Below are 16873 nucleotides of genomic sequence, written 5' to 3' on the forward strand. Positions count from 1 at the left end.
CATTTTTTCCAATGTCCCATACACTTATTGTAGCAAAACTAATTACATACAATACTTAACTCAGTATAATATGATATGCATCTAAAATCACCCTCTCAAAAAGCATTAATAAATAGCTTTTAAAAAGTCCTTAAATAGTTTACTAAAATACATTGAATGGTAACTTAAGCTCAGTCTAACCCTGGCACTTTAACATATCTTACCCCTGGCGGTTGAATTGTAAAGCCGAATGGCATTGGGGAGTAATGATCTCTTCATCCTGTGAAGCCCTAGTGAAGGGGGGGGGGGGTCAATGACCCAAGAGAGAGAGAGATGTGCTGAATAGACACAGGAAATGGGAGAGAGAGGGAGACGTGCTGAATACCACGTCCGGGATGCAGAATAAAGCGACCCTGACCATTGTCTCATGGAGACCACATGTAAAGCCCTCGGGCAAAGTGGGCTGGTTGAGAGAGAGATTGACACCTGCGATCCCGTGAGGAAGTATAAAGGAGGGTCTGGGGGGGACAACCCCTTTAGATGCACCAAGGAGACACGATAGCGATCCCGTCGTAGCGGGAAGCCATTTTGAAGGAAGCCATGTGCGTTAGATTCCGAATCGGGAGTCTGTGGCTGGAATCACGGACAATCGCTTTTAACTAACAACAGGAAAGCCTGCTCTCCTGATTCCACAGCTTTGCTTCGTAAGGACCTGGGCAAGTGTTCCTTTTCTCACCAATCTCTCTCTCTCTCTCCAACACGGGAAACTCAGCGGTTCCCAGAAGGCTGAGGCCTGCCGACTTTTGAATGACTGTTATATTTTTCCAAATGGACAAGATATTATCCCCTAGACAACGATAGAGCTTATTTCTGATTGATCATTACTATACCTGTGCTTTAGATTGAGTATTGACGACTTATGGTATCTGAATGTTTGTATTAACCTTCCTTTTTGTGCCCCTTTATGAATAAAAACGTTTAAAAATGGTACCATCAGACTTCAGTGGACCTATGTTCTCAAGTTTTAGTCTCACTTGCTCTGGGATAAAAGATAAGATCATAAGACATAGGAGCAGAATTGATCCATTCAGCCCATGAAGTCTGCTCTGCCATTCCATTACGACTGATTTGTTATCCCTCTCAATCCCATTCTTCTGCCTTCTCTCCGTGACCTTTGATGCCTTGACTAACCAAGAACCTATCAACCTTCACCTTAAATATACCCAGTGACTTGGCCTCCACAGATGCCAGTGGTAATGAATTTCATGGATTCACCAATGCTCTAGCTGAGGAAATTCCACCTCATTGCTGTTCTAAAGAGTCATCCTTCTGTTTTGAGTTTGTGACTGTTTGGCTTATCTATGCCCCATATGATTGTATAGACTTCTATGAGGTCACCCCTCAGCCGTCTATACTCAAAGAGAAAAAATCCCAGCCTATCCAGTGTCTGATTAACACTTAAGACCTCCGGTCTCATTAGCAGACTGGTGAACCTTTCCTGCCTTCTTTCCAGCCTATTGAGGCCTGTGCTGTTTTATTTTCTTCAGAGATACAACGTGGAACAGGCTCTTCCAGCCCAGTGAGCCGCACCGGCCAGCAACCCACCAACTGATAACGAACCAAATCACAGGACAACTTACAATGACCAACTACCCTACGAACTGCTGCTTTTTGGACTCTGGCAGGAAACCAAAGCATGAGGAGGAAACCCATGCAGTTCACAGGGCGAACATACAAACTCCTTACTTGCAGTGCTGGAATTGAACTCAGAACTTTGTTACATCCCGAGCTTTAATGGCATCACACTAAATGCTACACTACTATGGCACCATGCACGCAGGTGCCCAAAACTGCACACATTGCTTCATGTGTGGTCTCACAATTATCTTGCTATGAGCTTCATGTGTCTAAAGCCCTCTGTCCAAGCCCCTGATTGTATTAATAGTGTTGAGGTGGAGATGGCAGAGAGCTTCAAGTTCCTAAATGTAAACATCACCAATAGCGTGTCCTGGTCCAAACATGTCAACAGTGAGGCCAAGTAAGTATCCTAGGGCCTCTACTTTCCTACAAGGCTTAAGATATTCAGCATGTAAGGACCATGAACCTACAGGTCCAAACAAAATTTTTCGTCTATAAAGCACTTGTCTTACCTACATTACAGCATGGAGCACCATATCATCAAGATGCCTATGTTCTTTGAAGAAAGGTCGGCGAGCCCCTAGAGGGCAAAGAAAATGCTTCAAAGATAACATCAAAATCAGCTTGAGGAAATATTATATCTAAATCGAGTGGAAAAGGCAAATGGTGCAGAAGATATGGAGAGTCTGCAGAGAGATATAGATAAGTTAAGTGAGTGGGCAAGGGTCTGGCAGTGGAGTACAATGTTGGTAAAAGCAAGATCATCCACTTTGGAAGGAAAAATGAAAGAGCAGATTATCATTTAAATGGTAAAAAAAATGCATCATGAATCACAAAAGGTTGGCTTGCAGGTGTAACGAACTATCAAGAAGGCAAGTTGGCCTTCATTGCTAAAGGGTTGAAATTAAGAGCAGGGAGGTTATGCTGCAACTATACAGGATACTGGTGAGGCTGCACCTGGAGTATTGCGTGCAGTTCGGGTCTCCTTACTTGTGGAAGGATATACTGGGTTTGGAGGCGGTGCAGGTTTGTTTCCAAAGATGAAGGAGTTAGACCATGAGGAGAGATTGGGTTGCCTGGGACTATACTCACTGGAATTCAGAAGGAGGAGAGGAGATCTTATAGAAACATATAAAATTATGAAAGGGATAGATATGATAGAGTCAGAAAAGTTGTTTCCACTGATAGGTGAGACTAAAACTAGCAGACATAGCCTCAAGATTCGGGGGAGTAAATTTAGGATGGAGATGAGAAGGAACTGCTTTTCCAAAAGAGTGGAGAATCTATGGAATTTTCTGCCCAATGAAGCAGTGGAGGCTACCTCAGTAAGACAAGGTTGGATAGATTTTCACATAGTAGGGGAATTAAGGGTTGTGGAGAAAAGGCAGATAGGTGGAGATGTGTAGGTCAGATCAGCCATGATCTTATTGAATGGCAGAGCAGTCTCAATGAACCAGATGGCCTACTCCTGCTCCTATTTCTTATGTTCTAATGTTCTTAATCCAGGCTTGGTATGGCAATTACTCTACCCGTGACCACAGAGAATTGTGGACACAGCTCAGTACATCACAGAAACCAGCCTCCTCTCCATGGACTCTCTCTGCACCTCTTGCTGCCTTGGAAAAGCAGCTAAAATAAACAAACAACCCCCCAACCCGAGACATTCTCTCTTCTCCCCTTCAAACAGAAGATTAAAAAAAGCCTGAGAAAGCTTGTTTCACTAGATTCAAAGACAGTTTCTACCCTATTGTTATATAATTATTGAACCGGCCTCTTGACCTCTCAATCTTGACCCTCTTTGTGCACTCCATTAATATTTTCTCCTGTGCTACCTGGACGTACTGATGTGGTGAGATGATGGCTGGCAAAACCAAGTCACTGTACCTTGGTACTTGTGGCAATAATAAAACAATTACCAATTCTAAAGTGTGTATGGGGTACTCTGGGAGAGGTAGCACCTATGGTGAAAGGGCTTGTTGTGTCTATTCCAGGGCAGCTCTCTCACCTCAGTTTCCCATCAGACACTCAGCTCTCATCTCTTGATCCAAGCAGCTGTTTGCATGAGAAAGAAGCCATACCCTGGTATATGGTCTTGACAGGTGGGCTAAACCAGGTAAGGGTAGCCAGCAGACATACCCTGGTGAGATAGGAACATGCCTGTCCTAGCATGAGTAGTCAGCTCTGGTAGACTGGGAAAATCATATCTACAGTGAGATCCAACAGTCAGGAAGGTGGTACTGCAAAGGTCCGTGGAGAACAGGGGGCATGACTAGACACAGAAGATGTCATGGTTGTTGACTGCAACCAAAGAAGACCCCAGATTGTGACCCTTGTTTGTACCACTGGACCCAGACTTCTGAGGTCAAGAGAGTGGACCTGCCCCAGTGCAAGGTCTTTTCTACTTTTCAAAAAACCCGAACAGGTTTCCTGTTATCGCCAGACATGATGGACAACCGCCACCAGTTCAAGAATAAAGATGTTGGGAGGGACTACAACCAGAGGTCATGGTTTAAAGGTGAAAGGTGAAACATTTAAGGGGAACATGAGGGGAAACTTCTTCACTCAGAGGGTTGTGAGAGTGTGGAATGAGCTGCCAGCACAAGAGGAGCATGCGAGCTTGATTTCAACGTTTAAATGAAATTCGGGCAGGTACATAAATGGTAGGGGTATAGAGGGCTATGGTCCAGGTGTAGTTTAATACGAGTAGGTAGTTTAAATAGTTTTGCATGGACCAGATGGGCTGAACGGACCTGTTTCTTTGCTGTACTTTTCTATGACTCTGACTCTATATCGCTCTCTGCAATTACAACAAGGGTTAATAAGAAGAAGTTGTTCCACTTTGAGACCCTCAGCCACGAGGAGATGAGGTGCAGCACTGAGGCTGGCCACAAGGTAACTCTGGGAAATGAACACCCTTGTCCTTGCCTGGTTTACAAGAGAGAAGGAAAATGTCAAAGTCACAGCCTCATCATCTTTCTGGCAATGTTCCATTATACCACAAATGAAAAGCATTCTCTATTCAGAGGCTCTGACTTTATTTGTCACTCTGACCAGACTGTGCCCGCCAGCCATGCCAAGGGGGAGGAGGACGGCTGGCGATGAATGATATCAGTTCTCTGCTGTAGGTCATCCAGAAGATGAGATTCCTCTTTGTGCATTTCAAGAAAATGAAATTGTTCTTATGACATTTTTATTTCTTTCACTTCCCCTTCTGGGATCAGCTTGTTTTGATGCATCTTGCTCTGTAGAGACAAGGTGTTTATGTACCTTATTGAAACTGTATGTATAATGGAAGAAGTGATATAGTTGGCAAATTGGTTTATTGTTGTCACATGCACTGAGATACAGAGAAAAACCTTGTTTTGCATGCCATCCATACAGATCATTTCATTACGTCAATACATCAGGATTGTACTAAGGAAAAGCAATATCAGAGAGCAGAATAGACAGTAATGTTATAGTTACGGAGACAGTGCAGAGCAGCTAGTCAATAAGGTATGCGGCCTTGATGAGGTATATTGTGAGGTCATGACTTCATCTTATTTAGAATGCTGGTGAATATTGGTAAGTCAGGTTCAGGCTCTTGATCTTACAATATTCACAATTAGCTTGTAGATGTTTAATCTCCAGTCACGATGACATCCTTAGTGCTTGGCCCTGATTGGCTACCCCTTCGGTTAACTCCGTAAACAAACATATCGAAATAGACGCCGTCTACGAACCCCTAAGAGCCAAAGACAAGCGTGCCAATGGAATTCAAAGGTCAACTGAAAGGGTAGCCAATTGGCACCGAGGCAAGCGAATGGAGTTCTATATAAGTGCGACCACTCCCAGAAAGAAACACCAACAACTGCGCACTGAGGATGTCACCTCGACTGCTGATCACACGTCTGCAAAAGCTAATTGCAAAGCTCGGCGAACACCACAACATCAAAGTTCATCCTTTTTGCAGGAAGTCCATTGAATAGTCTCATAACGGTGGGTTTGGAGCTGTCCTTAAGCCTGGTGGGACTTGTCGGTTTTCGTACCTTGCTGGCTCCATGCACTCTAGTCTCGCTCACTTTTTCTGTGGTTACGTGCTGCTTGGACTAGAGACCGACTCATGGAGTAAAATTGTCCTGGAGCCTCAGGTGGTGGGTCCTGGACTAACCTACTATCCTCTCTCAGCATCAAATACCTTTAAAGTATTACTGCTGTCGCTGCGGGTTCCAACCTGGGTTCAATTTCTGCCACTGTTGGAAGGGAGTTTGTATGTTCTCCCTGTGACCATGTTGGCTTTCTCTGGATGCTCTAGTTCCCTCCTTGGGTGTCATTGGGTGGTGCAGACTCATTGGGCCAGAAGCGCCTGCTGCGTGCTGTATCTTCAAATAAAATAAAAAGTAAAATAAACAAATAGTGCAAAGGGGGGTAGTGTGATTGTGTTCAATGGTTCATAGACCACACTTAAATCTGATGGCAGAGGGGAGGAAATTGCTGACAATGTTGACTCCAGAAATATTACCTGGGTCACACACACGCCAAATTCTGGAGGAACGCAACAGGTCAGTGGAAGTATCTCTGGCTTCTTCTCCCTTTCTTACTAGTCCTGGTGAAGGGTTTTGGCCAAAAACATTGACTGTTTATTCCTCTCCTTAGATAGAACTGCTGAGTTCTTCCAGCATTTTAGGTGTTGCGCTGGATTTCCAACATTTGCAGAGTCTCGTGTTTTTTATTGCTTGGTTTGTGAAGCACGTGCTGCCTGTGACTGACTGTTTCAGACGCACTCTGCCTGTAGCAGCTGGTGTGAATTAGCCTGTCGTTTGTACTTGGCATCGGTCCTCTGCAGACAACAGCTAACTTTGATCTTTATTCTCAACCTTCTTCCGCTTCACATTGGTGGATAAAACCATCCTTATTCACAGCTGCTTCACTTCATTCTTTTGTGTTCAAATCTCTCCCTTTCGAGGACACGGTGAGACTATGACCACTTCAACCCAGATCACATAAAAGCCCAGAGATTTACAGGGAACATTTTAACTTCAGCAAAATGTTTACTGATGACATGGAGAAAGAACTCAATGATCTATACTTAACTTAAAGGTCTAGAAGGGAAAAGTCATGTGACTTTAATTCATGGCACAGGAGTGTGGTATCAGCAACCTGGGTTCAATTCCCGCTGCTGTCTATAAAGAGTTCGTACGTTCTCCCATGACTGCGTGTATTTCCTCCAGGTGCTCCTGGCTCCTCCCACAGTCCAAAGATGTACCGATTGGCAGGTTAATTGGTCATTGTGAATTGTCCTGTGATTAGGCTAGGGTTAAATCGGGGTTGCTGTGAGGTATGGCTTGAGCACCTGGAAGGGCCTATTCTGTGCTGTATTTCAATAGATAAATGAATAGCCTAATTCCCTGACGTATCAGAGTGAGTGTTTAATTTATTTACTCTGCTGCCTTCAGTCTAATATTAATGACTTGAAGAGGACTGGATGTTTCCAGTGGTGGGAGAGTCTGGCACCAGAGGGCACAGCCTCAAAGTAGATGGATGACCCTTTAGAACGGAGATGAGGAGGAATTTCTTTAGCTGGAAGGTGGTGAATCTGTGGAATTCATTGCCATCGACGGCTGTGGAAGCAAAGTCATTAAGTATATTTAAAGTGGAGGTTGATACAGTCTTGATTAGCAAGGGTGTCAAAGGTTACAGGAAGAAGGCAAGAGAATTTATTTATTGATTTATTTAGCAATACAGTGTGGACTAGGTCCTTCTGGCCCTTCGAGCTGCCCCAATTTTGCACATACCATGGGGACAACGTAGAGAGACTCCTTATAGACGGCGCTGGAATTGAACTCTGAATGCTGATGCCCTGAACTGTAATAACATTGCACTAACCATTATGCCAGCATATGGGGAGAATGGGGTTGAAAAGATAATAAATCAGCGATGATTGGATGGTAGGACAGATTGAATGAGCCAAATGGCCTAATTCTCCTCCTATATCTTACAGGAGCCTGAAATAACTTGTTTACTTAGGAACGGCTCCTTTCCCTTCACCATCAGAAATAAACAAACAGTTCTTTCTATCTCTCTATCTATATATGTTTACTTATTTAATAAAGCTAGCTACTGACATTAGTGATTTCTATGTCTTGTACAGTACCACTGCCACAAAACAACAAACTTCATGATGTATGTCAATGATCATAAACCTGATTCTAATTTAATGTGCTGGAGGTCTCTTGTATCTCTACTAAGGGCTTCCTGCCTTACCAATATTTATTATCTAGCCAGCACCTGATAACAGATTATCTCATTCTTTCCCAAATCTATCATAAGGGAGTATGATAAATACAAGAAAGTTGATGTGAAGGGTCTCGACCCAAAACATCGACTGTTCATTTCCGTAGATGCTGCCTCCTCACACATCCATCGACTTCTTCTCCCTACCATTCTCCTGACACCCTACAGCAGCCAATTAACTGAGCAGGTGGCATGGTAGTCTAACGGTTACTGTAACACTATTCCAGCATTAGCGACCTGGGTTCAATTCCCGCTGCCGTCAGTAAGGAGTTTGTGCTCTGGTTTCCTCCCAGTTTTCACACATGTATGAGCTGGTAGGTTAATTGGACACATGGGTGTAATTGGGTGGTGCAGGCTCATTGGCACGGAAGGCCTGTAACTGTGCTGTATCTCTGAATAAAAAATAAAAAGAAAATTACCTACCGAAACTTGGGAGGAAACAGGGAAGAAAAACAGATGGACATGTTTTCTGAAGAGGAGAATGTGAAAACTTTGTACAGACAGCACAGGATTTGGGTTGGACTGCAAAGTCTGGGCCCAGAGCTAATCCCTGGGCGGTGTGTTCTAGGCTCAGAGTGAGTCGCTGGGCGGCATGTACTAGGCCCGGAGCCTTTCATTGCAGTGGTGCCAGTGTCCAAGTGTGAAGTACAATACCCTGTTTGGACAATTTAAATGATACACCGGAAAGGCAGCGTATTGGGAACGAAGGAGGCGAGAGCTGATTTAGTTCACTCTCCTGCGATGTTCACTCCTGTCTCTCTATGGCGCTGTGGCTTTGAAGGCTTCCTAAGCAGCTGTGCTCCGTGCCTGCTAATATGATGGACTGATTCCCAGGCTTGGGCCTACTCCGGTGTTCGGATCTAAGGATTCATTTTGGTTCGGAATGTTGCTGCTCACTTCGATAGCATGATTGGTGTTTCTTTTCCCCTTCCCCTTTTTTAAATTGCGTTCTTTGTGGCTGCCTGTAAAACGAACAAATCACAAGATTGTACAATTTAAACATACTTTGATAATAACTGCACTTTGAAATCTTCGAAACCCTCTTTCATCCTCAGCACATCCTTCCTGAATTATGGTTCTTCAGATCTGTATGCAGTACTCCAAATGAGACCTAACGATACCTTCATACGACTGCAACATGACTTTCAAAGTTAGCGTTCATTTTGAGAGGACTGAACTATAAAAGCAAGAACAAACACGAGGAAATCTGCAGATGCTGGAAATTCAAACAACACACACAAAATGCTGGTGGAACACAGCAGGCCAGGCAGCATCTATAGGGAGAAGCACTGTTGACGTTTTGGGCCGAGACCCTTCGTCAGGGCTAACCGAAAGGAAAGATAGTAAGAGATTTGAAAGTAGTGGGGGCAGGGGGAAATGAGAAATGATAGGAGAAGACCGGAGGGGGTGGGATGAAGCTAAGAGCTGGAAAGGTGATTGGTGAAAGTGATACAGAGCTGGAAAAGGGAAAGGATCATGGGACGGGAGGCCTCGGGAGAAAGAAAGGGTGGGTGGGGGGGAAGCACCAGATGGAGATGGAGAACAGGCAGTGATGTGCAGACATAGAGAAAAAAACAAACAACTAAATATGTCAGGGATGGGGTAAGAAGGGGAGGAGGGGCATTTAGCAGAAGTTAGAGAAGTCAATGTTCATGCCATCAGGTTGGAGGCCACCCAGCCGGTATATAAGGTGTTGTTCCTCCAACCTGAGTATGGATTCATTTTGACAGTAGAGGAGGCCATGGATAGACATATCAGAATGGGAATGAGACGTGGAATTAAACTGTGTGGCCACTGGGAGATCCTGCTTTCTCTGGCGGACCGAGCGTAGGTGTTCAGTGAAACGCAAGAATAAAAGAATTAATTAATTAATCAATCAATCAATTAAATAAACAAACAAACAAATAAATAAATAAATGAATAAATAGATAGATAGATAAATAAATAAATAAATGCAGAATAAAAGCAAGAATGTAATTTTGAGGCTTTATAAAGTGCTGATGACGCCTCACTTGGAGTATTGTGAGCAATTTTGAGCTCCGTATCTAAGAGAAGATGTGGTGACTTCGGAGAGGGTTCAAAGAAGTTTCATGGAAGTGATTTGCAGGATTGAAAGGCTTGTCATATGAGTAGCGTTTGATGGCTCTGGGCCTGTACTCAGAAAACTGAGAGCTGTCCTCATTGAAACATCGAGTGTTGAAAAGCCTCGATAGAGTGGATGTGGAGAGGATGTTTTCTACGTTGGGGGAGTTTATGACCAGAGGACAAGCCTCAGAAGAGGGGAATCCTTTCAGAACGGAGAATTGGAGGAATTTCTTTAACTAGAGAGTGGTGAATTTGTGGAATTCATTTCCACAGGCAGCTGTGGAGGCCAAGTCATTGGATATATTTAAGGCAGGGGTTGATTAATTCTTGTTTGGTCAAGGTATGAAGGGACATGGGGAGGAGGCAGAAGATTGGGACTGAGGAGAAAAATGGATCAACCATGATGAAATAGTACAGCAGACTTAAATGGCCAAATGGCCTAATTCTGCTCCTATATCTTCTGGTCAAATGGTTAAATACTCAACACCTCCCTTACTGAACTCCACAACATTGCCAGTGGAATAAGAGATGACATGATAAATTAGATTTTATTTGCCACATACACGGCAAAACTTAGAGTGAAATGTGTCAAATGAAATCAGCAAGGATTGTGCTGGGCAGCCCACAAATATCACCACACCTCTATTGCTAACATAGCATGAGCACAACTCACTAGCTCTAACCCAAAACATCTTTTGAATGTGGGAGGGAACTGGAGCACCTGAGGATAGCCATACGGTCACAGCTGCTCCCAGAGGAAAGTCCCAGCTCTCAAATAGTCTCTCTCTCTCTCTCCCTCTTGCTCAAAGCTGTCAGAGGATTTTACCAGAGTCCTGGGTCTTGGGCAAGGTTTAATCGACACAGTTTGTGGATTGGACTCGGTGATTCATGTTATAATGTGTTTCCGGTTTCTGGTTAATCTTTTTTTTTTGCTAGTTGGGGCGATGTTGATATTGATCAGCGAACACTGATCGAGGCTCACTTCCCACCGCTGATGGTAAGGAGTTTGCAGGTACGCCCTGTGGTCATGGGGGTTTCCTTGCCTGATGGTGGCAGTGAGAAAAGAGCATGGTCTGGATGGTAGGGGTCCTTGATGATGGATGCTGCTTTCCCGTGGCAGCTTTCTGGATGTGCTCTTCCTGTGATGAATATTATGCATCTATCTCGTCATAAACTCACAAACTAGAGAAAATCAGCAGATGCTGGAAATCCAGGCAACACACACACAATACTGGAGGAACTCAGCAGGCCAGGCAGCATCTATGGAAAAGAGTTGTGATGACATGTCTTGACCCAAAACATTGACTGTACACTTTTCCATAGATGCTGCCTGGTTTGCTGAAGCCCCCCAGCATCTTGTGTGTGTTGCTCATCATAAACTTAGTCTTTTAGTTGGCTGAAAGAAAAGTTAACCATTCTTACATTACTACTGCCTACTCAAACATTATTTTGCTGTATATTGAACGCTGCAGAGAAGTTGTAGGTCTCAGTTTACATACTTCAGCCTTCTCGAAATCTTGAAAAAACCCTGTCATTTAATGATTATCAATTGTAGTTTTTATTTGCAGAATTATTTATATGTGCCACTTATAGGCCACAACAGCAGGGGAAGTTGAAGACACATATAATTCATTGCCTCTGAGTGCTTTGTAAATCATTCTGGCACCGATCTTTTGATTCACAACAATCTCTGAGCTCTTTTATTTCCAGAGATAGTGGTCTGTTGAGATTACCTACAGCACAGGGTCACCAGTTATCAAGAGCTTAGTTGTTTTGTGTGTGACTTGGTGACTGAGGGACTGGAATCATTGATTAACAGAGGAGTGGTTTATAAACTTAACAGATCTTCAATACCTGTCTATTCAATGGCAGGCCTACTCATCTGCCTTTTCCCACATCTGCCTTCAGCTATTATCTTCTAGCATGTACTTCTTCCCCTCCCCTTACCTTCCCATTCTGACATCCTTCCCCTTCCTTTCCAGGCCTGAAACGTCAAATGCTTATTCCTCTCCATAGATGCTGCCTGACCTGCTGAGTTCCTTCAGCATTTTGTGTGCATCACTCCAGATTTTTGGCATCGTTTGTGTTTATTCTTTGGGACAAATTGGCCTTAAGAGTAATAGAGTTTTACAACATGGAGAAAGACTCTTTGGTCCACCTAGTCCGTTGACACTCTCAGGATCCCACCTATAGCAATCAAAGTTCAAAGTAAATTTTAAGTACCTGATGGTTGAGGGGTAGTAACTGCTCTTGAACCTGGTGGTTGAAATCCCGAGACTCTTGTGCCTTCTACCTGATGACAGCGGTGGGAAAAGAGTATAGCCTCACCTCTTCAGATCCCGTTAATCTTCTTATCCTCATCTTAAGCCCATGCCCTCTAGAGTGAGACAGCATGGGAACAGGCACTTGGGCCCAAATGCAAGTAGGCTTTTTCCACTGTGGTTGGGTGGGACGACAACTAGAGAGCATGAGCTAGGGTGAAAGGTGAAAAGTTTAAAGGAACCTGAGGGGAAACCTCTTCGCCCATAGTTGTGAGAGTTTGAAAAAGGCTGCCAGCACAGGTGGTGCATGCTAACTCGATGGATGGTAGGGGCATGGAGGCAGGTCGACGGGAGTAGGCAATTTAAATGGTTTGGCATGGACTAGATGGGCTGTAGTGCCTGTTTCTATGCTGTATTTCTCTCATGTGACTCATGTGAGCCATGCTGACCAGGATTCCCGTGCATTTTCCTGCATTTGACCCATATCCTTCTAAACCTTTCCTATCCATGCACCTATCCAAGTACCTTTAAAATGTGGTTAATGTTCCTGCCTCAACCCCCTCTTCTGGCAACTTATTCCATATACTGACCGCCCTCTGAGTGAAAAAGTTGTCCTCGGGTTTCTATTAAATCTCTTTCATCTCTCCTTAAACCTATGCCTGCTATTCTTGATTCTCCAGCACTGGGGAAAAAACATGTGTGTTCAACCTTTCTATGTTCTTCCTAAATCTCCAAACATCTTGGAATACTTACTTGTCTTGACTGATCATGAAAACATGTGAGCAATTATGGCTAGTATTTAGATAAACATCACATTATTAAGTGTGCATCTTCAGGCTCCTGTACCTCCTCCCTGATGGTAGTAATGAGAAGCAGGCATGTCCTGGGTGGTGAGGGGCCTTCATAATGGATGCCACCTTCTTGAAGCACCAGCTATTGCAGATGTCCTTGATGCTGGGGAGGCTAGTTCCCATGTTAGAGTTGGCTGAGTTTACAACCGTTTCACGGGTTTTTGCTCATCCTGTGCATTGACACTCCATCCCAGATGGTGATGCAACTGGTCAGAATGCTCTCTTGAGTACGTCTGCAGAAATTTCCTGGAGTCTTTGGTGACACCCCAAATCCTCTCATCTCAACTTCCCTTATTCTACATTTCATAAAACTGAGATATTCCACCTCTGTGCTTGTGCTCTATCAACTCCTGTTGTCCCATCACTCCAATGCTTGCTGACCTGTTATGACTCTCACTTCTGAAAAGCCTTGATTTGTAAATTCTCACACTTGTCCCTGAATCCGTCATGGTTATATGCTTCCCCAACTCTGTGATGTTAACCACCCTAAGCCAGCTCCCTGCCATCTTTTGGAGTAAAGCTATAAGATAAGGTTTTAATTCCCACCACTGTCTATGAAGGATTTGCATGTCCTCATTGTAAACATATTGATTTTCTCCAGGTGCTCTGGTTTCCTCCCACATTCCTCCCATGCATATATGGTGCCTAGGACTTTTACATAGTACTGTAATGGACAATGTGCAGCAGAGAGCGAGTTTGTAATTCTGGCAGGAGCAAAGGATGTTAGGAACGGCAAGAGTAGGGTGCTGCAGGAGGAGTTTGGGGCAGATGGTGAGGAAGGAATACCAGGGCAAGGAGGTGACCGTGGTGCAGACACACCCAGCCCTGAGGCACCAGACAAAGTCATTTCATTCTAAGCAATTTGTTTATTTATCATTACAGAATGTCTCTCTGGTACTTCCTGTTCTCTCCCCTCTCCCTTCTCCTTTTCCCAACCATGATTCCCCTCTCCCAGCCCCCTTCCTACTCTCAGTCCAAAATAGAGACTCATATCAGAATCAGGTTTATCATCACTCACGTATGTCATGAAATTTGTTTTCTTTTTGTGGCAGCTGTAGAGAACAATACATAAAATGACTACAGTACTATGCAAAAGTTTTAGGAACCCGGGGGGTGGTGTGTTGTGGTGTGGTGTGTGTGTGTGTGTGTGTGTGTGTGTGTGTGTGTGTGTGTGTGTGTGTGTGTGTGTGTGTGTGTGTGTGTGTGTGTGTGTGTGTGTGTGTGTGTGTGTGTGTGTTTCTCTCTCTCTAAGGCTTTTGCACAGTATTGTACATCTTTGGAACATTGGTATGGGACAGGGGCAGAGAAGGAGTGCTATGAGATACCAGGCAAGGTCATTTGCTTCCAAACAATTGGTTTATTGATCGTTACAGAATGTTCCTTCGGTGCTTCCCACTCCCTCTCCTCTCCCTTTCCCAAAATGTCTGGTGTTTATTCACTTCCACAGATGCTGCCTGACCTCCTGAGTTTCTCCGGCATTTTGAGTGTGTTGCTTTGGGCTAGAGTTGGTTCTGGAATTCTGCGTTGGTGCCAGAAGCAATGTGACTCTTGTGGGCTTCTGAACAAAATCCTCGCTGATTTTATTTGATGCAGACAATGCACTTCGCTGTATATTTTGATACACACATAATACAACAGAACTATCTTAATTTTATACTAGTTGTCTGGTCTTAAAGCCCAACAAGGCTGTTACATTACAGCTTCAAACATCTTTAAATAAGCAAAACAGGAGAAAGCTCAAACAGTGCAAAATAAAAATGCTGACGAAATAAAATAAAATAAGAACAAAATAAAGCTGACACCAAGTTTCAGTAAGAGTAGTCTCTTCCTTGTGAGTGTAATAATTTCAGATAAGCTTGTGGATTCCCCTCAATATGCAAGGGGCTGGGATACTGTACTTGAAGTAGTTATTTGTGGCCTCATCTTATTCCGGGCGGTTTATAGACACAGCTGATTCTGTAATATAGCTACTTTACTGCCCTTTAGTTTCCAAAGTTGGCTCAAGATGAAGTAAGTTTTGATTTATAAGAGCATAGCCATCTCAAGGCAAAGATTTCTGGCTAAGTAATCTTGTTCCTGGGTAAAGCTGTCTAACGGTGTCCCTTGATAACATACTCCGGCTATTCATAACAGAGTTCCAGCTGATATAGCAACAGAGAAAAGTGCACTGTGGCAAGGTGAAACAGCGTCCTGGCTCAACAAGGCAGAATCTTCAGCAAGAAGAGACTGTTCTTTCTCTTTGCCTCTCTCTTTTGTCCGGGCATCTCCGTCAGAAGGCTAGATTCTTTGAGGTATTTGGATAAAATTTTATTCTTTATTGGTTCTTTTTTCCTTATTTATACATTTTCCTTCGGGTTCAAGATTCAAGACTCTTTAATGTTATTTCCAGTACACAAGTGTAAAGGAGCACAAAATAATTGTTACTCCTGATCCAATCAGCATATTTAAAAACACACTCAGATAAAGAACACGATAATAAAACATCATTAGAAATATAAATACGTAAAATAGCTTATTGTAGTAAGAATCCTAAAATATCGGCCAGTCAGCACAAGGAACACATACAACAAACTGGAGGAACTCGGCAGGTCGGGCAGTATCCGTGGAAACGAGCCGTCAAGGTTTCAGGCCGAGACCCTTTGTCAGGACTCAAGGGTCTCGGCCCGATACGTTGACTGCTCATTTCTACGGATGCTGCCCGACCTGCTGAGTTTATCCAGTTTTTGTACGTGTTGCTTTGACCCCAGCATCTGCAGTGTACTTTGTGTTTACAAGGACCAATTGCTGGGACCAAATATGTGATGTGTGGGAGAAGGTGATCTGGGTACCAGGTGACCAAGGTACTGTCTCTGCAGACCTGAGCCTGAGTGCCTGAGACAATGGTCATGTGATGGTTCGGCCTGGACAAAGGATTGACCCAGGTAGGGGTGCAGAGAAGTGACCAGGGTATAAAGGAATGAGTTCACTGGTGGTGAAGTCTCTTGGATTTTGCTCACCACAGGTTACGCCATGACCCAGTAGCCCTAATCACCTCCTTGTAAGTAACTAATAAATATTGACGGGGTGCTGCAATTAAGTGGGCTCAGGGGCACTTCCGCGATAAGTACCACTTGTTGTAACTTAGCCATAAAGTGTGTTGTGTGCAGCATTGTGTGTGCAAGGCTTATTTCTACTGGATATTAAAACAGTCCTTAACTTTTGGCACAAAACTTATAGACATAGATTGATCATATGTACCTAAAGTGACACAGGGTACAGGAGTGTCTGTACATAAGGTGATTCTGACAGGAAATGATAAAGCAGTGGTGGTTGGGGGTGTGGAGGGGTAGGTTGGGGGTGTGGAGGGGTAGGTTAGGGAGGTGTTGACCAGCCTTACTGCTTGAGGAAAGTACCTGTTTTTGAGTCTGCTGGTACTGGCATGGATGCTACGTAACCTCCTCCCTAAAGGGAGTGGAATAAACAGCCCATGAGCAGGTTGGGTGAGATCCTTCATGACGTTGCTGGCTTTTTTTCAGCCCTTTGTGGGTACTGCTGTCCAAGTTAGTATTTGTTAGTTAATTGCAAGGAGGTGACTAGGGCTACTGGGTCAGCTGAAGCATTCCATCATGGCTGATTTATTATCCCATCCAACCCCATTCTCCAGCCTTCTCCTTGTAACCTTTGATACCCTGGCTAATCAGGAACCTATCAACCTCCACTTTACATATACCCAATAGCTTAGCCTCCACAGAACATCCAGAACATTATCCATTTCAGCACTTCAGAAATTCCTGAATTTCCCATTCA

This window comes from Hemitrygon akajei, chromosome 4 (assembly GCF_048418815.1).
Source record: "Hemitrygon akajei chromosome 4, sHemAka1.3, whole genome shotgun sequence".
NCBI lineage: Eukaryota > Metazoa > Chordata > Chondrichthyes > Myliobatiformes > Dasyatidae > Hemitrygon > Hemitrygon akajei.